Source organism: Triturus cristatus, chromosome 4_2 (assembly GCF_964204655.1).
Source record: "Triturus cristatus chromosome 4_2, aTriCri1.1, whole genome shotgun sequence".
Classification (NCBI taxonomy): Eukaryota; Metazoa; Chordata; class Amphibia; order Caudata; family Salamandridae; genus Triturus; species Triturus cristatus.
In genome coordinates this window covers 658,140,747-658,163,442 of record NC_140586.1, presented here as the reverse complement: position 1 = coordinate 658,163,442, position 22,696 = coordinate 658,140,747, and the positions used below count along the sequence as shown (strand labels likewise).

General features: G+C 44.9%; 1 protein-coding gene across 7 annotated transcripts in view; it reads left to right on the top strand.

Moving 5' to 3' along the window:
• The window catches only part of ATG4C (autophagy related 4C cysteine peptidase), a 266,766-nt gene that overhangs the window by 11,145 nt on the left and 232,925 nt on the right, over positions 1-22,696 (top strand). Inside the window, exon 2 of one of the 7 annotated variants that reach the window (XM_085602414.1) lies at positions 5,406-5,503. The exons of the other annotated variants lie outside the window; for them this stretch is intronic. The gene's annotated coding sequence lies outside the window, so the exon portion shown is untranslated. The remainder of the gene's footprint in view (positions 1-5,405; positions 5,504-22,696) is intronic. 7 annotated transcript variants of the gene reach the window in all.

Genomic DNA, 22,696 nt, shown 5'->3' with positions numbered 1-22,696 from the left:
GCACAGAGCTCTTCTTAGATCTATACAATCTTGCGTAGAATTACACATGTCCATCTTTATGCAGAAAGACCATCACAGATGTACATTGCCCTGCAGATATGTGCAAAGCCCTTCATATATGTACACAGATTTTCAGACCCGTACAAAGCAGTGTAGAAGTGCCACAACTCTGCATAGGTGCACTGCCTTCTACAGATGTACACATACCCACATACATGTAATTTTGGGACGGAAATGTCCCTCATATGGTGATGGACATGTACCCATGCCCTGAGTGCCCAAACTGTAATGCTGTCTGGATCCCAAAGGCAGATTTTTGTTGTCATGCTCAAGCGGATCATGCATGTGCACCATGACACAGGCCTGTCTCACGGACTGTGATCTTATGGACTGTGAGGGGCGTCCAAAGCGCTACTCTCATAGTGGTGAAGGCTACTGCCTTTGCCAGGAGTTAAGCAGCCCGAGCACGGTGGTAGCAGCATATTGTGTATTGGCCAGTAGGAGTGAAGAGGTCCTTTTTAGGTCTAGCCTGGGCAGTGCATGCGCTGCTCTGCGGGGCTTGCTGTATTCGAATATGGACTTGAAGCCCGCCCACTCTCCGGCCCTATTTGTCATTGGCTTGTGTCGTTGTCTTCCTGAAATTGTGGCTTCTGATTCGTTAATAGGCTTATTAGTCCCTCTTTAGTATCGCCTTGTCTTTATTGGTAACCTCCTGTGAGGACTGGCTCTTTTACTTCTGTTGTTACACTGTATGTCTTATTTAGTCTGTAAGCACCATTTCCTTTAATGAATTTCTCCTACCGTAGGCCTGACATGCTTTCCTCTAACATACAGCATGCCATGTGCGCTTTAAATTTCCAAGAAGCCCGAGACACTGGCGGCCGCTTCTTTGAAATGAAGTAGGTCTCACATTTACAAGAGTTTGAGCTATTGGCATTGTAAATGACAATGCCTTTTATTTATGTGTTAATTATAAAAACGGATAAATAAAAGGTATTGTCATTTACAATGCCAATAGCTTAAACTCATGCAAATGCGAGACCTATTGCATTGTAAATGCTTGTTAAGTATATTACAATGGTAATAATATAGATAGATGGGGTTGGTCATTTTATTGATGTAAAACATGATCATTTTATTGAAGCTTTTGAGTTACAATAACATTGTTTTGAAATGTAATGATTTTAAATAATTGTACAATAAGCATTATTGTGCCTTTGTACATAATGTGCAACAGATATCCAGTGCAAATAGACCAGTGCACGCAAGCAATTAGTTTGAGTTGTACTCTAGGTTACAATGTACACATACGGTCATTACATCACTTTCTGTGCATCTAGGGTGGTATATTTAGGTTCATACCTTCAGTTGTAAGACAGCAGGGTCCATGTTGCATAAAATGCTCTGGTAGCTCAACTTTCATTTGCCCATGTTTTGTGTGCTACCCAGTACACTTTGGTATTACAAAAGGAAGCATAAATATTTGTGTAGCCTGCATGATGCTAAGTGGGCTTTGCGTTATTTTCATAGGTGTGTGGCCCATGTAAACGAGTGAGCACCTCTGCTTACTACAGATGTTGACAGATGGGCAAACTTGGAATCATGGTGTTCCTTAAGAAGTGGCCCATTGTCAGTGGACCCGCAACAGACGCTTTTGGAGGGGGGGCTTAGATGTTCCTCGAATCCCTGGGGATCCCCTGCAGGTCAGGCAGTTACCCACCGCACCTTCCTGTCGTGCAAGGAATACAAGCAGGCCATGCCCTTGTATTTTAAAATGAACTGGTGGTTTCAAACCACTGCTCCTACTTTTAATGCTGGACATTTGTGGGATCACACCTGTAATGGGGCAGCTAGGGCGACCACTTCTCTCCAAGTCACTAGGGACACTATATCTAGTCCTGGTCTTTTGTGTGCTGCTCTAATGCATCCTGGATGTTGTAGTCTTTATTCCATTGAACCGATTTAAGGAACACACCTGAAATCATTGATGTGTAGGTGAAAGTTGAGAACTGTAGACTGTGTCTGCAAAGGCCTGGAGTGAGATGTTCACTCTAGTGACAGCATATTTACGTTTGTGATGTGCTGCACAGTTTCTGGTTTGCTTGTGCAGACTGGGTCTGGGCGCCATTTTAATGTAATGTGTCTCCGGGACTTCATGAACTGTGTATACAAAGCGGGGAAGGAGTCCCATTTCCCCAGCACACCTGAGAACCACCTCTTCACGCTTTTGCAACACATATGTGCATATATCGAGTAGCAAAGGGCACAAGGCCACTCTTTGTCATTGCATGTGCCCTTGACCGGGTGGATGGAAAAGAGGTTCATTTCCCTGAACCCCCTTGGGTCCACGGTGTTTTCCTCCTGTGAATCACTGCATGTGTGCACTTGTGACACTTGAGAGTGGAGTCGTGGGCTCAGCCAAGTAATATAGCTCAATCAAGTACTGCAACCATTGTTGTGATGTGTGTTACCCGAAGGTCACGGCTATAGATTGCAGCCTTAGCATCTTTGTGATAATACCTTCTAAAAAACACATCATGGTGGATATTAATTAATTCATGTTCTCAGCACCTCCAGACAAAACAAAGCCTAAAGTTTACACCGTGGGTGTACTAAATATTAACAGAGCCCGTCAGTCACGGGTGGCATTACGTGAACGTGAGCACTGTAAGTATACTACATAGCGCTAGAGATCCCCTGGTCTGCGTGTGATTACGCCAGGCAATCCTGGTTCTGTTTGCATTCTGGAATTTGTAGTTATGATTATTACATTTAAGAAGACACTCGTATTGGGCTAGATGCTTATGCATGGAAACTGAAAACGAGAGCACTTTCTACGGGTACTTCTCCTTCTGTTGGTCTGTTTCTTTCCGGTGTATTCCTGTATGGGGGGGTGAGGGACAGAATGGGGGAGGCTGGCGTGACACTGGATGTGTTATTCACTGCTGGGAAGAAGCAGGTGATGAGCTGGAGATCCAGTAACTAATAGTGCCAGGAATCTGGAGAGCTCACGCGCGTCCATGTCTCTTGTTTTCGCCTGTCAGATTCCATCTGACAGTGGTGAGTTTTTGGATACCGAGGCGATAGCCTCATTACTCCACATTCATTTTAAGTTTTTTAGTCGCTGTTTCGGTTGTCTTATTGATGTGTGACACGCCTGAATCCTCACCCATCACAACTCCTCCCCCGAGCCTTGCACGTTCCATTTAGCTAACCTGTGCGGGCCTATGTGTACCTCTTTATTTCCCCTTTAGATGGAAGGAAATACTGTCTGTTCACCAGAGTTATCTACCATCGAGTATAAACGACTACAGTAAACTTATTTTTGCACTCTGTTTTGAGCAATTGTCCACAATTAGTTTTGCACTCACTACAACACATTCCCATTTTGTAGTGTAGGGGCAGGCAGGCGCGCATCACCCATTGGGCTCACCGGGCTTCAGCCACTCCCCCCGTCATGTGTGTCAGCCCGGCTGAGACAGCCTCGAGGGCTGGCGTCCGTCTAATTGCAGCCGGACCCGAGTACTTCACAGGTCTTTAAAAGACCATTTACTCGTTAATGAGGCTTTTGTTGCGTTTTCGTCCCTTCTTACAGCCACTCTGCCTATTGCTGGAAGACTTAGCCCCCCCCCCCCCACCGAAATTTGGCTCTAGTTGCCCACCTGGGGGCAGGTACTATCTCCTATCGAAAGTAGACTAGAATCAGATAATCAAAAGCAAGAACTGTCACAGTAAACAGACTCTCTTTTCATTCACATTATTATGCTAAAGGATAGCTGTCATTCACGTATTAACTGCGGCGAGACAGTACTGGAGGCACAATGATGATGTAGCGGTAATACGAGAGATGACGGCTTTGGAACTCCGGAACCAGGTTCGAATCCGGCACCGGCTCAAATCCTGTGATTCTGAGCGAATCACTCGTTCTCCTCGTGCCTTAAAAAAACAAAGAATGTGACCTTGTATAATGATGTAACTGATGCTCATAAAGTGCACCAGTGCCCGCCAGGTCCGGCTCCAGAAATTTGTATTTGGGTGGGCCAAGGGTGCATTCGGGTGGGCCACTGCGGGCCTGATTTGTCGCTTATATGTCTAGACTGGCCTGCTTCTGAGCCCTCCTTTATCTATTCTTAGGCTTACAAGGCCCAGTAAAATGTACTCTTTTCCAAATCTCCTTCTAAATGTTATCACTCTCAAAAAGTGTTTTTTTCCATGTAATGTCCCTTTGATGGGAAGAGGAGGTTTCTGAGGTGGGCTTATTAGGCAAGTGACACGACTCGGCTCCCTCTGTGCGAGCATTCAGGGAGAATCCCTCTTCATTATTACCTCCACCTGACCCCGGACTCTGCAACGCGCTCCCTTACAGGCTTGATTATCCACTTTTCTACCACCCCCTCCAGTGCACCTTATCCCACAGCTGACCTTGGTCCCCAGCCCCATACTAGCCACCATCCGGTTCTACTTTCATTAATCCCGGTAAAAACATTAGTAGAATCCCCTCCAAACTTGAAACATTGAATATAGCAGTAAATGTAATTAGCACACACTTTAAAGTATGTTCCACAGTTGCCCTAATGACCCGACTGCTAATTAAATAAACACATGTGCAATACAATAGGTCTCGCATTTGCAAGTTTAAGCTATTAGCATTGTAAATGACAATGCCTTTTATGTATGTTTTAAAAACCAACACATAAATAAAAGACATTGTCATTTACAATGCCAAAAGCTCAAACTCTAGCAAAAGCCAGACCTATTGCATTGCAAATGCTTGTTTTAAATCTCTCGCCTCTTCTCTCCATGACGCTCCCTTGTCCTGCAGGTCTTCAAATACGTCACTCACAACCTTCGTTCATCAAGAGAGCACTTCTGTAATGAGGACACGTGTGAATGGCAGTTTATTTATATAGCACTTACTACTTCTGATGAGGCATCGTGATTTAGTTGTTTCGGCTCTGAATGTACATAATGTACAGTGTCTATTGTGCCTTTTATTAAAGGGCTCTGACGTCAACATGGACTACATGCACACCATATAAAAGAAACTAAGCATTTCTGCAATGTGACCCCTCTGGCTGTCCTTCAGACAGAACCTGTCTGCCACCCATTCCCAGCAACCACTTAAAAAGACACATGAACATTGCTGCCCCTAACATATGTCTTCCCCGCATGTCCACATCAGTGTTCCGACCTGCCATTGGTTGTGAAGGGCTTGTTGGGAGTACAGTGATAGGTGCAGCATGCCAATGAAAAGCACTGAGTAGATAGACTACTGGACTGAAAGTACCTGTGTAAAAAACATAAATTGATGTTTTTAATATGTGTTATCAATTGCATGACTTTGTAAAAAGTCAAAAGTTATTGGTTTTTTATGTATATTTTTGTATGTTTGTTTGTATCTGCAGGGGACAGTGGTGCAGTAAACCTTGTGTTTATTTTACATTAAAATGCCCCTTTTGAAGGATGTTGGTTTGAATGCGGAATGCTGCCTAGATGGATTTAGGTGAGCGGCACGGCTTTGTTTCATATTGTAACTCATTCTCAGGGGAGGACCATGCAGCACTAGGTCATCTGTGGGTGAATAGCCCCCCGAATTCACAGTGCCCATTTCAAACTCAGAAGGATGAAATGCAAAGCTGGTCCAGTAAGAATGTCCGTCTAAGCGGAATGCTGCACACAGCAGCAGCAGGCGCATTGACACGATGGGCTATACTGCCTCGCTGTGTATCCTATTAAGTCCACTGCGTTTTTGTTTCACACAAGCCTCGATTTTCGTTTGACATGCAAATCTCCCCACTTTGAATCCCATTTACTACGTAAACGGCCTCTTCGTGTTGATGGTTCAGGAGGTAGGAAGAAGGGGGAACGTGCAGAGTCTCTGTGACAAAGGCAGTAACCCACTGAGCTATCCACATAAAATTCAGTTTATCTGCATTTAAAAACTACCAAACAGACAATAATTGCTCTCCAGCAGGATAATAAATCACCAGAGTTATCGGTACATTTTTTATTATCGTTGGCCGATTCACTGAGGGACAAGGCTCATGTTTGGGTGGGCCTGGCCCACCCAGCCCTCCTGCTAGAACCGGGCCTGGTGCCCGCCCCTAAGCCACGTTTGCGCTATGTAAACCTACAAAAAACATAGTGTGGTGGTTCTATCACTCCCCACTTTTTTAGCAAGATTTGTTTATGATGCACATAGGAAATTAGGATCGCTGAGGAGCTCCACAAGCCTGCGCCATCGATCAGACCGGTGTTAGTGCAACATTCTAATAATGACCAATAAGGAAACCAAAGTCGACCGATGCATTATTATAGAAGGGTGCATAATGTGAAATCTCGCTTAGTTCTATCAATTTAGACGGTCAACATTCGACATTTTACACTATTTGATCTTTTATCAGGTTCAGGGGATGGAAGGGGACAGGGTGTCCCTATCAGTTGAACACTCAGCAGATTGTGGGTTAATTGCAGGACAGTGGAACAAAAGTGTGCTCTGGTCACAAGTAGGGTGACTAGATGTCCCAGCCTATTAGGAGTGTACCGTATTTCGTCCTGCTGACCTGACAGACTCTTTATGGGTACATTATTGTCCCATTCTTCAGCGTGCAGCCGACAGGCCGGGTCAGATGCCAGAACCAATGGTCTCTCTTCCCCATCCATGATCTGCCAGCCTCAGTGGAGGACATTTTGAATCTGCCCCTAGCATAAAGAAGGACCCATGGGATAAGGGAAGACATGGTGTGGACGCAGGGATTTTAAGTGTGAAGCACTGAGACTATCAATCACACTGTGGCATTGGGCTAATGCAGAGAAACCTAACCTATCATTGTTGCATTGCTTCAGGTTGCTGAATTCTACACGTAGGCCGTTTCAGGGAGGTTTCAGCACAGTCATGTAGCATCCAGTGGTGGAAGAACATTCTCTGGCTTGTGGCTTGGGTCTTTGCTTTGTCCTAGTGCAGAGTACAGTACCGAAGCGTCATGTGCTCACTTTCACTGCAATGCAGTACCAAATAGGGGTGGTGCGTGTGCTGAGTGCCCATTTGTCAGGTAGGTTGCTGACTGAGAGAGTCTTAGGCTAGACTGTAACTATTCACATGCACCCAAGACAGGTCTGTAGTAAGCAGAGCACCTCTGCGTAGCCCTTGTCTGAGAGTGATCGGGATTGGGCTGCTCAAGCCGATGGGTCTGAAGGGAGTAGGTGTCAGTAGCTTACACCAGCACTGGTTAGGACCTCTTTCCTGTCAAGGGGACTAAATCAAGGTTCCACTCGCATTCACCTCAAGCCTTAGTTGTAGGACAGCTAACTCCAGATGTCTGTTGCTGGGTTTGGAGGCCTCCTCGGGGGGGCAAACACCCTGAGGTGACTCCACCTTATACAAAGTCCCATGGCTACCAGCGTTGTACTACTCGCACTCTCTTGGACACCCATTCATTTAAAACTTGCTAAGTAACCATCCAACCAATCCAAGAACCTCATTCTGCCACTCAAAGATCGCAAAGAATACTCTAAAGTTTTTAGTCGCCTACCTTGCAAAATACATTCCTAAAAATAAAGTTACATCACGCTATTTTAGTACAAGCAACAGGAGTTTGAAATGGCTAGACCGTGTACTGGCAGAGTTTTCAGTGCCTCTCAGCAATAATGGCGAAGTAAACATATTCTTTTTAATTAGGATCGAGCGAACAAGAAGCTCAATCTGTACATGCGATGCTTCCTGCTAGAAAAATGTAAGACTGTTCTATTAAATGTGGATGGTCATAATTATACTGTTACACTGTTGCCTCTTGTGCTGCAGTGAAATTTGTTGTGCTTCTGTGTCTTCTGATAATAATATTAGGAATGCTAGGGTTGTTCTGGTGGTTAGAAGAAAACCACCCAGTTTGTAAATCAATGACATCAGTCATCACACCAATATCAGAGCATCAGTACATAACATTTGCCTCTCATAAGCAAGCACACCGCTTGCAATATATGAATAATACATACATTCAGGTTTTACATAATGCTCATCTTGGATATAATACTACAGATTCTTGGATATGTGGCTTCCTGCCATCTTCAGTCAAAAGGAAGGCACCTCTTATTCCTCTACCTGTACTTATAATGGGTCTTGTAGTGCTTGGTGGGAATTGAATTTTGCTTTTTATATCAAAGTTACTAATAAAACAGTACAGAGCCAGCTTAGGGATCACCTTTATTATCTATGCTGACCAGATGCTGTTAGAATCTATGGCACTTTGGAGGAGAAGGAGGAATTTACAGACTATGATAACTTCTCTATGTTATGCTTTAATGAGAGAAAACTGTCCAAGGTGGCTATGATATCCATACTTGTGTATGCCCATAACGCCCCCTTTTTTGTTCAAGGTGAAGGGCCCCTTGCTGTTGGGAATAGTATTTGCTCCCTTACAGTGATATTAAATTGAATTAGTTTTCCATCATTTGTGGCTTCGCAAAACACCTATTTTGTTAGTGGTAATCCGGCTTATGTCTGGCTCTCTAAAGGATGGTCAGGCAGATGCTATATTGCATTCATTCTTCCTCCCACTTACCTTGCACCATCTGATTATCACAGGACACATCGACTTAATAAACGGGAAGTACAGGTTGACCAGACCGATACCAAGCTGGAGCAATTTATTGATGGACTGAAGGGTCTAGTGCCTTTCTGGGGTCCTATGGCCAATAATGTACAGGTGCGCCGATTGATCAGAGTAGTGGAAGCTGTTATTAATGAGAATGCTGGTGCACTCAGTAACCTTACTGTAGAAATACAAGACACCCATGTTGTTTCCCTGCAAAATCATATTGTTTTAGACATTCTTTTAGCAGAGAAAGGGGTATACCACTTAATTGGTAGTTCCTGCTGTGTCTATATCCCAGATAACGCTCCTAATGTGAATTTGGCCATTCAAAAACTTCACACATTTGCTGCTGAAATACATCAGGATACTGGAGACTGGCCTTGGTCAGGTTGGTTTAGAGCAGTACTGCTCACATGGGGTTGGAAACTATTAGTGATAGCCTTGGTTATAGGTGGGATTACTTTAGGATGCTGTCTTTATGTGAAGTCTTCCCATGTGTTGCATTATGCTCCTTTCACCCTGTAAGCCCCCTCCAGTTTCTGTTCCACAACAGAATATGCTTATGATGCAAGAAGAAGAAATATGGGATTTAATGAACATTAGTGTTAGTGCCCTCACAGATTAGGCCATTTTGTTTCTTATTTTTTCTGTTAACCACTCTGTAATAGAGAATATCTGAAAATGAAATACTGTGATGATATGATCTACTACTGATTGTATAGGTTAGTGATAGCAGGTAATTGGTAAATGTTGAACTCATGTTCTAGGACCATTTGAGGAAAAGGTTATAAAATATATATGAACATGAGTGCAGACACTTTTTTAAATCCATCTGACCTCGTACAACGTTGTCTGAGGAATTTTTCCATGTACGTACTGACATTGTGCATTCTTTTCTTTCCATGTCCTTGGAAAAGTACCGAAAGGTTGCTAGAATAATTACACTTAATCATTTGTGCTTCTCTGTGATGGAAAGCCACACTGTTTTTTTCCATTCAGTTTGCAATTAGTGATGGTCTGTGATTACTTACCTTGAAAATGTAGTGTGGTTAGCAATTTCTTTTGTATGTATAACTGGAAGGACATTTTCAATGGATTAGGGAAGGGGAGTGGAGTCTGTAGGCAGACTTGTTTGAAGTATAGTATAAATATGAAAGGAGAATTCTTTTAGTTGTTTATTTACCTTCATGGAACAGGGTTTTCCTTGTTGGTTTTGCACCAGCTTAAGCTTGAATAAACAGATCTGTTTTACCTCCAACTACCTGTACTCCTTTGAATTTAAGTGGACAAGAGTGGAATTTTCCAGAGCACAGAGGTAGGTTTCTCCACATACTGTCCTAGAAAGGCATGCTTGTCACAATGTCAGTAGGTACTGGGGGATTCAGATGCTCTACCCAATACTCTTACCTTGGTATAACCGAAGAGCACAGTGCTGTGTGTTTGTGGAACTATACACCTTGGGGAACATAGGGATTAGGGGGGATAAATAAGACACAGCAGCTTAGCAAGATGTAGGGTGCATCATCAAGTCTCACAGGTGAGGGCTCAGCCCACAGAAGAATTGGCAACCAACAGAGGATGTGACTGTGATGATACAGGCATACCTGGTAAGTTATATGAACTCTCAAGGGGGAATGTTAATATGATACAATATATAACCTATATAGCCTAGTGCTTACCTGCTGCTCTGGAACAGTGCTATTGATGAGCAGTTGATCGACTGGGCTATACTCTGACACAGGGAGAATTGGGACCAGCCTGCTGGGGAGCAAACACGGGTTAAAGCAACAAACTTGACTGGGGGACAGATAGAGAACCCTAAACAAGGGGCACTGAGAAGGATAAAACAAAACAGACGTGCAGGGTGCTAAGGCTGAATGCCGACTAGGGAAAGTGAGAGCCTTACAACACTGTGCTTCTAGGGAATGTCACTTCTTCTGACTCTGTGTATGTTTACCCAGAAGTACATGTCTGCTCTTTTTAAGATTGTAAGTGCCTAATCCCTTCCTCTGGTGTGCCTCAATTGCCACTTGCCCAGTGTTCACAATCTCTTTTGAGACTTTTAGTAAAGGAATCTATGCGGTCCCTTTCACCTATGATTTTCACCACCTTTTTTGTAAGTAGTGTGGAGTCTATTCTGTGATATTGGTGATCCTTTCTGGCTCTGCATACCACTACTTGGTATTGTTACGGGATTGATGTACTTTACTTTGTTTTTTATTGCTATAGAATGTATACCATTTTCACTTATGGAATCTAGCTACATTTGCTAAGGTTATTATTGTTGAACCATCTTTTCCCTTTTTTTGTTTGGTTGGTGGTTGTTCAAGAGTCTGAAACATTGGGCCCTTTGTGATCCATCACATGAGAAAATGAATATGTGTGAGAGGACTATGTAGTTGAGGGCGTTGGTGGCTGATGATTCTAAGATTAGGCCCAAGTCAGTAGTTTTAATGAATTTCCAAGTGTAAATGTCATTGGAAAGGTTGGTTGGTGAAGTTGGCATTAATTTGTGGGGTTCCGGTATGTGGAATTAAATGACCTGCTACCCACCTCAAAAGGCCAGGCACTGTGAAGGGAGAAGATGGTCACTAAGTGGTTGGCAGTGAAGAGGGTATGCTCTGTTACTAGTAGTTGTAGGTCTAAAAATGCTGAGTTTTTCTGCTGGCCAAAGCAGGAATTACATGAGGATGGTGTTGGAGAAGGTAAGAAATATACGTTTGATGGCATCACGGTAGATATCTGCAAACCAGAGGTTTGCTCTAGTGTTTTTGTTAAGTAAGAGTGTCTAGTTTGCTGGAGAGCATGCTGTGCAGCAGCAGCATTTCTGGACCTGCAGCTCAGTGCCTTGTATCTATGTGTTTTACCTGTTAGCCTGTATCTCAACAGGATTGATTGTGGACAGATGGTTTATTATCATCTACAAACATCGGTTTTGAATATGGATGGAAAGGTCCAGGATTTAGGTGAGAGGAAGTGGTCTTAGTCTTGTTAGTGTTTAGTGACTGAGTGGGCATTGACCTTTGGGTAACTCTGGGCACCATGATATGATTTGCTTTGACTTTGTCTTCATTTTATTTACAGCTCACAATATTTATTTGCTTTTTTCACTAGTGGTGGATTGCGATTGCTCATTAGCTGTATGGTGGCTTATTGTCTTTAAGGTAGGTGCTACGATGATGTAACAAGCAGAGTTTGAGGTGACCATATCTGATCTCGAGCTTTTAGTGAGTTGGAACATCAGGACGTTGATGTAAATCATTGATGGCAGTTTTTTAGGTCTCGCCTGAGCCAGCACATGTGATGCTCTGGCGAGACATTTAGTAGCTGCTTTTAAAAGTGCTACCTTGCCGGCCACCAGCTTGCTATTATGCACACAAGCGTGCATGCGCGCCGTGCACAGCTGCCATCTGGCTTCTCTCATCATGCGTGTGAATGCCCTACCCTACCCCCTTCCTTATCCCATTCCCTCCTCGTCAGCTTCATGGCTTTCTCCGCACGCACCACTCGCGTGCTTGTTTTCTTTCACTTTCGCGGCCGCTGCTTGTTCAGTTGGGCGATTTTGCCCATTACCCAAGTGAGTTGGCGCTTAAACTGAGGCATCTGGAAATACCCCTTCCATCCGTATAAACTAGGTGGATGCTGGTGAGTACTCTATTCGTTAAGGCGGTAGTCTTACGCCACTGCAGCAGAAACTACTCTGACACCACCTGAAACCGAGAGCCACTCGGCCTTTGCGAACGTCAGGAGCGCGTCGCCCTCTGCACCTCTCCCTTCCACCCTCCAGAGAACTGTGGCTCTGCCCTGTGCTGCCACCGCAGAGTGCCACTTGTGTGCGCAGGACGCCGGCCGACTGGTGAAAGTCGGGGCATACATCTCACCACGGGCCAGCACCACTGCGTAGGGCCGCTGCGAGGGCGGTGAGTGTGATGGGCAGGGCTTCCTCCAGCTCGCACCTACTTGTCTGCGGAACTAACCTCCCTAGGCTCTGCACCCATCATTCCTCGAGGGGCGGGGCTTAGCTGCACCCTGGCCACCCACCTCTGCTCGAGCCTGGCTGCTGCTGCTCATGGTTGATTCCTGCTCAAAGGGTATCATGCAGGTGCTGTCAGTGATCTGGAACAACCTCTTGAATTGCGTTGGCCGTTAGTGGACGTTTTCATCTGCTTTGCGGGACTGTGTTTTTTAAATGTTAGCTTGCTCGCGCTTTGTTCTAGATAGGTATTTTTGGTGCACTTCAAATATCCATTCTGGTGAATTTGAAATGTTATTTTGCTGTATAGTTTTATATAGTTGCACAAATGTGTAACGTGTTTGTACCCACTTCATTCAAATTTAGTCTATGAGGAGTATTTGTCATTTAGTAAGAACTATACTGTCAGTGGGGTAAAACTTATGTGCTCTTAAGGAATTATACATGTAAACAGCTAACTTTCTCTTACTGGTCCTAGGTGCATCCGTACTTGATGACCGTGGTAGGAAATTGGACACGTGTTTTACACGTTGCTAATTTAGCTTCGAATTATTTTTGCATTAGTGCATGATACTAGGAAATCCTATAAGCAATATGTATGGATGTGGTAGACCGTTGGACAATAGGATGGTCTCATCATTTTTTCAAAATGGAACTGTTTTGTTGGGCAGGTTTGATTACATGTGGTGTTTGTGGCAGCTCTTAGCACTGCTGCGCTATTTAGTTTCAAGTGTAGGCTTTCTGTCTCAAGACAATGGAGCACTTGCACACCAACGCTTGCTGTTGTCATACCTGGCAATCCTAACGCGATCATTTGATCCAAACTGATTTACTCTGAGCAAGTATGACCTACATCAAAATGCAGTTCCAGGCTTCCTAACGCTGAGTGTACTCTGGTGTGCTTACTCATATCGGCACAGCACAGACTGCTGTACCGGACAACCACCACCGTAACAAGGTATTTTGTGGGATATGCGGGTCTTGTCACAAAATGCTGTCAGTAGGTTGTACACGTATAGCAGAGATTTGTTTATCTGCAGCTTAGAATATCAGCAAGGCCACTGCGGTTTTTTCAGACTTCTGTTATCAGAGTGAGTACCATACAACTAAAGCAGGGTTCTCCAAAGTCGGTCCTGGAGGGCCGGATCCATGCCAGATGTTCTGTTGGCATAAGAAGCACAACTAGTAATGGATGTGGTCTTTGTCAGGAGCCACCCATCCTGATGACAAACAGAGAAACAACACCTTGCCTCAGTGCTAACGTTCTTGATGATTCTCAGTGCAACAGAGTCGCCCACAACACCTTCCAGTGGTAGTTTATCTCATTTTTCCATGTTGGTGCTTTGATACCTTGCCGCACTGCACAGGGCAATGGCCGTTACACTAATATTCCTATTTCCAGCATGTTTTGTCTGTGCTCTGTTTTTCTCTCCGCAACAGTACATGTGTTTATGTCCCACTCGGGACACACTGACATTTCTCTAATAAGGAACATTGCTGTGTGTTCTCTTCCGGAGACTCTGGCCTTTACTCATGTATGTTGTTTTGGGTCCACTTGTGTGCACGCTGTTTACTTCTCTGCAGAAAATGAGATTGACCCATCTTTGACATGTTGATTAGACATTTCAGCCTTTGCGGAACTCGCATGTTTGTCCCCATCTCGAGTCAAGTAAGGCTTCACTGACTTGTGCTTAGACCTGTACACGCTCACTTGTGACTTCAGTAGTGCAAAGCCATCACACCCTAGTTTGCCTTCCCTTCTTCAACAAGCATTGGCATAGCCAATAGGTCTCGCCTTTGGGACCTTATAAGTGTTTAGCCATGCAACAGTTGATGCTGTTGCACCAAGGATATTGTACTGCATAACTAAATACTTATAAGGTCCCAAAAGCGAGACCTATTGGCTATGCCAATGCTTGTTGTTTTTGCTGCTGAGTGGCATGCAGTGAATATTCTACAGTTGAGTATTAGTTGTGATGGTTGTGTTAGATTGGAGTGCTGGCTTGTTTTTGTCAAGGTGTGGCTGGTGAGGTGGAGTTTGCATGGATGCTACGTTAAATGTAAGAGTGTGCTTTTTGCCATATCCTCTTTGAGTGTTAGGCATGTTATGAGTTTGTAGGAGGTATAGAGGCATTTTGGATTGTAATGTAACTGTGACAGACAAATGGTTGACGTTGAAGATGTTGAGTGTAGTGCAGCGTGATGTTATCTTCTGGTAATAGATTTGTCAAATTGAATCACTTACAATCTGATAATCTTTTTTTGCTGTAGCCAGCAGTGATTTTATGTTCATGCTGCCAATGACTTTAAAGGGTCTTGTTGTGTGGTTTAATGTTAGCTGTTTGAGTAAGAGGGGCTGGATGTATGCATAAGGTGTGCATATTTGGAGTACTTATGGGTGAGGTGGTATGTTTGAATGAGTGTAAGTGTGGGACTTTGTTGTCTGTGTTTCTGTGATTTGGTTGTTCATATTAGGGCCAAGAATTTGATTTGGGCTTTGTATGTGGTTATGTTCAAACTGTGTAAGATGGTAGAGATTATGCTTTGTGCCTTATTAATTTATGGTGGTTTTGGGGTGTTGAGTCCTGGGATTGGAGGGGCTTGCTGTACCTTACACTAATGAATCTCTTGTGCAGTAGCCTGAAGGGCAGCAGTGAGCATTGTGTGTGTGTGGTTTTTTTTCCTGTGTTTTTTTTTTTAGGAAAATTAAGCATGTGAGGAAAGGTCGACTGAGCTGAAAAGCTTGGAATGTTGTAAAAATATACCCATCTGTGGTGGATTGTTTAGTTTCTCTGAAGGTTATTAACAAGGCTCATGTGTACTCAAGCAAGTCAGTTTGAGTTTCTTTGATGCATTGTCCGGCATGATTGATTTTGTAGATACCTTTGTAGTGAGACGTAATTGGTTGACTGGGAGAGATGAGCTGCCTTTATGTGGATATGTATGTTGTTGCGGTAGGTTGTGCATTGTTTGCATTTTAGCTGTGAGAGGATACACATGGTTTGTAGAAGTAGCTTATGGATCATATTGGAGTGCTGTGCTTTGTGATGTGGGTAAAATATGTGTGTGTGGTTGGGATTGTAAGTGCCATCTTCGGGTGTATGGAATGAGGCATAGTGATGTCTGTGAGTACATGATTGTATACGTTGGGTTATCCGCTATGAGGGAGAAGACAGGCATATGTATAGTTAGTCATGTGATGAGGAGCATGTTAAGATTGGGTGTGGATATGGCGAGGTCAGGGTTGATGTGAGAAGTGTAGCAATATCAGGTGATTGCGAAGTGTGTTGATTTGGGTGTGTTGGTATTAGGGTGTTGAGTGGGTGTTGTACAGAGTTTGAGTTGGATTGGGCTTATGGCATGGTGCAGCTGGAAGCTTGAACCTTTGTTAGGTAGGGTATTATGTGGTTTAATGTAAATAGGTTGAGTATGGCATGATTGGCTGTGGCATGTGTGTTGTGGTCCATCTGAAATCTAGAGCATGTGTTGTATTTAGTGTAGTGACATTGAATGCTAGAGGGTTTGCTGAGCAGAGTTTGGTTTGAATCGGGGTTGTGGGATTACGGTCTATTGATTCTACAGTATTGTAGATATGAAGATGACTTATTCAAGGCGTGATGCAACTAGATTTACCAGTGTGGCTGTGTACAGAGCCAAACTGGGTATGAGGTTTGCCAAGTGGGATGTTATGAGACTGAATGTAGGATAATCTGTAGATCTAGCTGTTATGGGACTGAATATAGGGGAATCTGCTGACTTGCTTACTTGGAACTGTGAATCACCAGCATGATGACTCTACCAGTGAAACACTTGCCTCAGATATGTAGTCTGGCATGTAGATAAATAGATACATTTAGTGTTCTGATAACAAGGAAAAGCGAACGAAATACATGTGTTAGATCATGGCCATGATAAAAACTGGAGGGAAAAAACCTCTGAACAGTACAAACAATCAGCTGTTAACAGGGTTGAAACTTTATTTAAGGCCAAGGGGAGCCAATGGACCTTTTACATGTGTGCATCCCCCATCGCCAGGCTTTGATGTGCCCAAGCACCATATCAGTCCCTATTTCCTTTATCTACCGTTTAAATGGGAGGCTAGCCACAACCATGGTTCCTAGAGCTTTTGGAAAGGGTACTATGTGGTGCCCCAACAAGCTCATGAACAGCTGACAGTAGTCGTTGCATTGGTGGACTGTATCTGTCTGAGTGCAGCCCTCCTCGTTTATCGCAATATTTTATATATGGATCTGTAAACAGTGTGCAATATACAATTACTAAGCCCCTTGATCACATCATCCCTTACCAGAAAATAATCTGATTATGCCTTTCCCCATGACCGATTTTACAGGGACAGCAAATTGTATGTGTGTACTCATAGGTCTACGTTTTAAGGGTAAATATATTGTGGCAGTGTGCTCCTTGTCTAAAGTTATATTGGTCAGTTTATGGCTTAGAGGACTTTCTGCTGAGTTAATAATAAAGAGTTTAAAAACACAAAAACCGGTCTTGATTTTCTGGATAAAATAGTATCCTTCTAATGTGAGACAAATCACACAAACTGTAGAATAACAGTTAACATTTTAAATACACGTTCATGGCCCTTAATCAAAGTAATCAGGCAAAGTAAATGGCCCATAATTATTATTGTTTAAGGTTCAAGGAATTTTATAGTCTGGTTGTTTCATGACAATCAACACCCATCTATTGAATGAATAACATTATTAATTTTTGCATCTTAAGATGTGCAAATAATGTAATATTTATTTGACGAGTTATATACAATGCACAGAATAGCAACAGGCTTTGGCAAAAGCAATAAGTCTCACCTATGCAAGTTGTTATTGGCTTTGCCAATGTGTTTTAGACCTGTTATACACCAGTGGGGATACCGTTCAGCATGGCTAAAAGTTAGTGGCATTAGGAGAGTGGCTTAAAGTACAGTGGAGTGGCTCGGAGTGAATTGGAGTGGGATAGAGTGGAGTGTTTTGGAGGGAGTGGAGTGTCATAGAGTGGCATTGAGTGGAGTAAAGTAACATGGAGCGGCATAGAGGGAGTTGCGTGAAGTAGAATGTCATAGAGTGGAATAGTTTGTCATGGAATGGCATAGAGTGGTGTAGAGGGGAATTGCATAAAGTTGAGTAGAGTCATGGAGTGACATAGACTGTCGGAGAGTAGACTGTCGTAGAGTAGAGTGTTTTAGGGTGGCATTGAATGTCCCGGAGTGGTATGGAGTTGCGTAGAGCGACGTTGAGTGGAATAGAGTGTCGTAAAGTGGAATATAGTGGAGTGGGGTAGAATAGAGTGACCTAGAGTAAAGTGTCATAGAGTGGGGGACGTATCGTGGAGTAGAGTGGCCTAAAGTGCAGTGGCATAGAGTAGAGTGATGTAGAGTGCAGTAGTACACAGATTAGCTTAGTGTGCAGTGGCGTAGGGTGCATTGGTTTTGAGTAAAGTGGTGTAGAGTGCATTGGCATAGAGTGCATTGGCGTAGAGCACAGTGGTTAGGGTGCAGTGGTGTAAAGTGTGTAGAGTAGAGTGGTGCAACGTAGATTGCAGTGCCATAGAGTGCGGTGGAGTAGAGTGCAGTGGATTAAATAGTTTCAGAGAATAGTGGAGTGGTGCAGGGTAGAGTGCAGTGGCATGGTGTGCAGTGGGCAGAGTAGATTACAGTGGCGTAGAGTCGATTAGCATAGAGTGCATTGATGTGGAGTGTTATAGAGTAGAATGCAGTGGCATAGTGCAGTGTTGCAGAGTGGACTGGTGTAGAGTGTAGTGGCCTAGACTGTAGTAGTGTAGAGTGTGCAGTGGCGAAGAGTGCAGTGGTGCAGAGGAGGCTTAGTGTGGAGTGGTGTAGAGTACAGTAACACAGAGTGGAGCGGTGTAGAGTGCAGTGGTATGGAGTGGTGCAGAATTGAGTGGGATATTCGTGGTGTGGTTGCGCACTACCATTACAGACCACAAAGTTCCAATTGAAATGACCTTACATTCGAACAGACTTACAGTTTTACTAATGAAACTATACAGCACACAAACTTTAATGTTTGGAAATGCCATCACCTATTGTATTGATTTGTTTTGATCATATTAAAATATTTATTTCCACCGCACTTCAGAATTACAAAAAAAAAGCTTCGTGTTTTCCTAATTCGAATACATTATGAAATATCTGCACAGTTCATTTACAGACATTTACATTTTGTTGTATGCTAGAAATAACATCCTACAGCCTTCCTCCAGCACACCCCCAGTACACAGCATGATTGACACATAAAACCTGCCACTTTGAAGTCCGAAAAAGAAAAGTAAACGCCAACCTCCCTCAGAAGAACGAGCCTGAGATTTGACCTTCTGAATGTATAGCAGATTTGACAAGATAAAAACAAGATTTAAAGGCCTTTTTACAGAAACGAGCACTGGTGGAAGAATACAAGGGGCCTTGTAAACAGACTCTGCTCCACAGAAGGGACAACCTCAAGCTGGACAGCCTAAAACAAAGCCAGCAAAAGAAAGCTAGCAAATGTGAGTTACAAACAGCAAAGCCAATAGTAAGCAATGGATGAAAATCATTCCCAGGAAAGCTTTCCAAATGTCCCCAAGATGTCTTTAGCAACCCAGACGGCTTCGACCTAAAAAGTGGCTTGATGGGATGTATCAATGTAATATAAGGTGGATTTGGGTGTGCTTGTCACCTGTGAGTGTATCCATGCACTGAGTAGGTGAATGCGGGTGTGTGGTGAGGTTGGGTCTGAGTATAGACAGTCTTAATGGTCCTGCAAGAAGACTAATTGAAAAGTCAGGTCTTAAGCTTCTTGCGGAATTCAGGAAGTGAGATGGAGGCCCTGATGTGTTGGGGGATGTCGTTCCAGGGTTTGCCAGCTTGGTAGGAAAACGATCGACCCTCCCATTCTGCTTCTGTGGATCCAGTGTGTTTTTGGATGTGGGTGTGTTGAGGGAAGTTGTCTGGTGGGTTGGTTGAAGTGAAGCCAGTGATTGAGGTATGTGGGCCTGTGTTGTGTATGACTTGAATGCATGTGTAAGAAGTTTGAACTGGCAGTGCTTCTGGATGGAGAGCCAGTAAAGATCTCGGAAGAGTGGTGTGGTGTGAGTTCGGTGCGAAAGGTCGGTGACAAGTCTGGCGGCCGCGTTTTGGATTGTTTAAAGTCTGTGAAAAAGATGGGTTGGGATGCCTGTGTAAACTGTGTTGTGATAGTCCAATCTGCTTGTGATTAGGACCTGCGTGAAGGCACATCTGGTGTCTAGTGGGAGCCACTTGAAGATTTTATGTAACATGCATAAGGAGGTGACTTCATTGACTTGTGACTTCATGGTGAGGTTAGTGTTCAGGATGAGGCTTAGGTTCCTAGTTTGGTCGGTTGGAATGGATGTTTGCCCAAGCTCGGCGGGCCATCCAGGTGGATTTCCAAGGTGAACTCTTCTTTCTGAAGATCAGCACTTCAGTTTTGTCAGTGTTGAGCCTCAGGCAGTTGTCTTTCATCCAATTGGCCACGCTGGTCGTGTATAGTTTGAATTTTGTCTTGGTGGTGATATTGACATCGCCATAGTCCTCCCAGACGGCTACAAGATCACCCGCAGAGACCGCACCAACGGAGTCGGAGGAGGAATCACCATCGTCCACAAGAACAGCATCAGGGTCTCGACTAGCACCGACGACACCCTCAGCACTGCGGAACACATGCATTTCCAGATCCACACAGACCCCAACTCCACCCTCAGAGGCACCCTCGTCTACCGACCCCCCCCGGACCCCGCCCCCAGTTCAGCAAATCTATCACGGACTTCATCAGCACGCACGCCCTGACCTCCACTGACTACATCCTCCTCGGAGACCTGAACTTTCACCTTGAGAACAACAACGACAGCAACACCACAACCCTGATCGCCAACCTCGGATTGAGGCAACTCGTCACCACACCCACCCACTCCACCGGCCACACACTCTACCCCATCTTCTCCTCAAGCCTGCACGTCTCCTTCAACCTCACCACCGAACTCCTCTGGACCAACCACCGCTGCATCCACTTCACCTTCCAGAAACCCACCACACACCACCGCACCCAACAGACCCAAGAGAGCTCAAGAACTTCCGGCCCATCCCTCTGCTCCCTTTCCCGGCCAAAGTCATCGAGAAAATCGTCAATAAACAGCTAACCTGATAACTCGAAGAAAACAGAATCCTGGACCCTTCCCAGTCAGGGTTCCGCAGCAACCATAGCACGGAGACCGCCCTCATCGCCACCACCGACGACATCAGGACCATGCTGGACAACGGTGAGACCGCAGCACTCATCCTCCTAGACCTCTCCGCCGCCTTCAACACCGTCTGCCACCGCACACTACGCGCACGCCTCCACGCCGCAGGGATCCGAGACAAGGCTCTGGAATGGACCACATCCTTCCTCTCAGGCAGAACCCAGAGCATCTGCCTCCCCCCATTCCGATCCGAAGCCTCCGAGATCATCTGTGGCCTACCCCAGGGCTCCTCCCTCAGCTCGACACTGTTCAACATCTACATGACCCCGCTTGCACATGTCGCCCGACAGCACGACCTCAACATAATCTCCTACCCCGACAACACTCAACTGATCCTCTCCCTCACCAAGGACCCCATCACCGCCAAAGCCAACCTCCACGAAGGAATGAAGGCCGTCGCAGACTGGATGAGGGCCCGCCGCCTGAAGCTGAACTCGGACAAGACGGAGGTCCTCATCCTCTGCTCCAACCCTTCAGCCTGGGACGACTCCTGGTGGCCGACAGCACTGGGGACAGCCCCGACACCCACAGACCACGCACGCAACCTGGGAATCATCCTAGACTCAACGCTCTCAATGACCAAGCAAGTCAACGCCGTCTCCTCCTCCTGCTTCAACACCCTCCACATGCTCCGCAAGATCTACAAATGGATCCCAAAAGATACAAGAAAGGCAGTCACCCAGGCCCTCGTCAGCAGCAGACTCGACTACGGAAACGCCCTTTACGCGGGAGCCCCGACCAAGCTCATCAAACGACTGCAACGCATCCAAAACGCCTTGGCACGACTGATCCTCGACGTACCACGCCACAGCCACATCACCCCCCACCTGAGAAACCTGCAGTGGCTCCCCGTCAACAAGAGGATATCCTTCAAGCTCCTCATTCACGCACACAAGGCACTCCACAAGACCGGCCCAGCCTATCTTAACAGACGGCTCTGCTTCTACATCCCCAACCGCCAGCTACGCTCCGCCGACCTCTCATTAGCCACCGTTCCGCGCATCCGAAGAACTACCACCGGCGAGAGATCCTTCTCCGACCTCGCCACCAAAACATGGAACACCCTCCCACCGAACCTACGACAGACACAAGACCTGCTGACCTTCAGGAGAACACTCAAGACCTGGCTGTTCGATCAGTAGTATCCCCCTTCCCCCCCCCCCCCCCCCCCCCCCCAAGCACCTTGAGACCCTTGCGGGTATGTAGTGCGCTTTACAAATGTTTGATTGAGGTGTCTTCTGAAAGGGAAAAAATGAGCTGGGTGTTGTCCGCATGAGAGATGATGCTGACTCTGTGGAATCTGATGATGTTAGCCAGAGGAGTCATGTTTATGTTGAAAAGTGTGGGCACATCTAGGGAGTGTGCAAAATGTGCTATAACTATGAGAATAGAAAGAAATGTGCATTCCTCATACAAATTTAAATCCGTGCATTTGATTTAGTCAAATGTAGAATTCAAACTCATGTCATTCTATACCATTTACAAACCCAGAATATCAAGGAAAGAAAAGGGAGAAGGGGAGGCGGTGTGTAGGGCGAGTCTGAATATGGTTTCAAATTGACTCTTCTTTCTCCAAAGGCCAGTGGCAAGGGTGAAATGAAGATAATCCATATAAATACAGAAAAGGAAACCAAGAAATAGGTAATGCTTACATAATTACGTTTCCGCACACAGACTGTAAACAAGCAAGACAGCATGCATTCTGTGTGGCTCGCCTGTTCCCTTCAAATAAATGCTATCATTGTACCAGGCTTCCTCAAAATTGTCCATTAATCCATACAGGAGGCATGAAATATTTTCAGTAGATATACTCGTACTTGTTAATAAATTTATTAAATCTAGTATCAAAAGCTTGCCA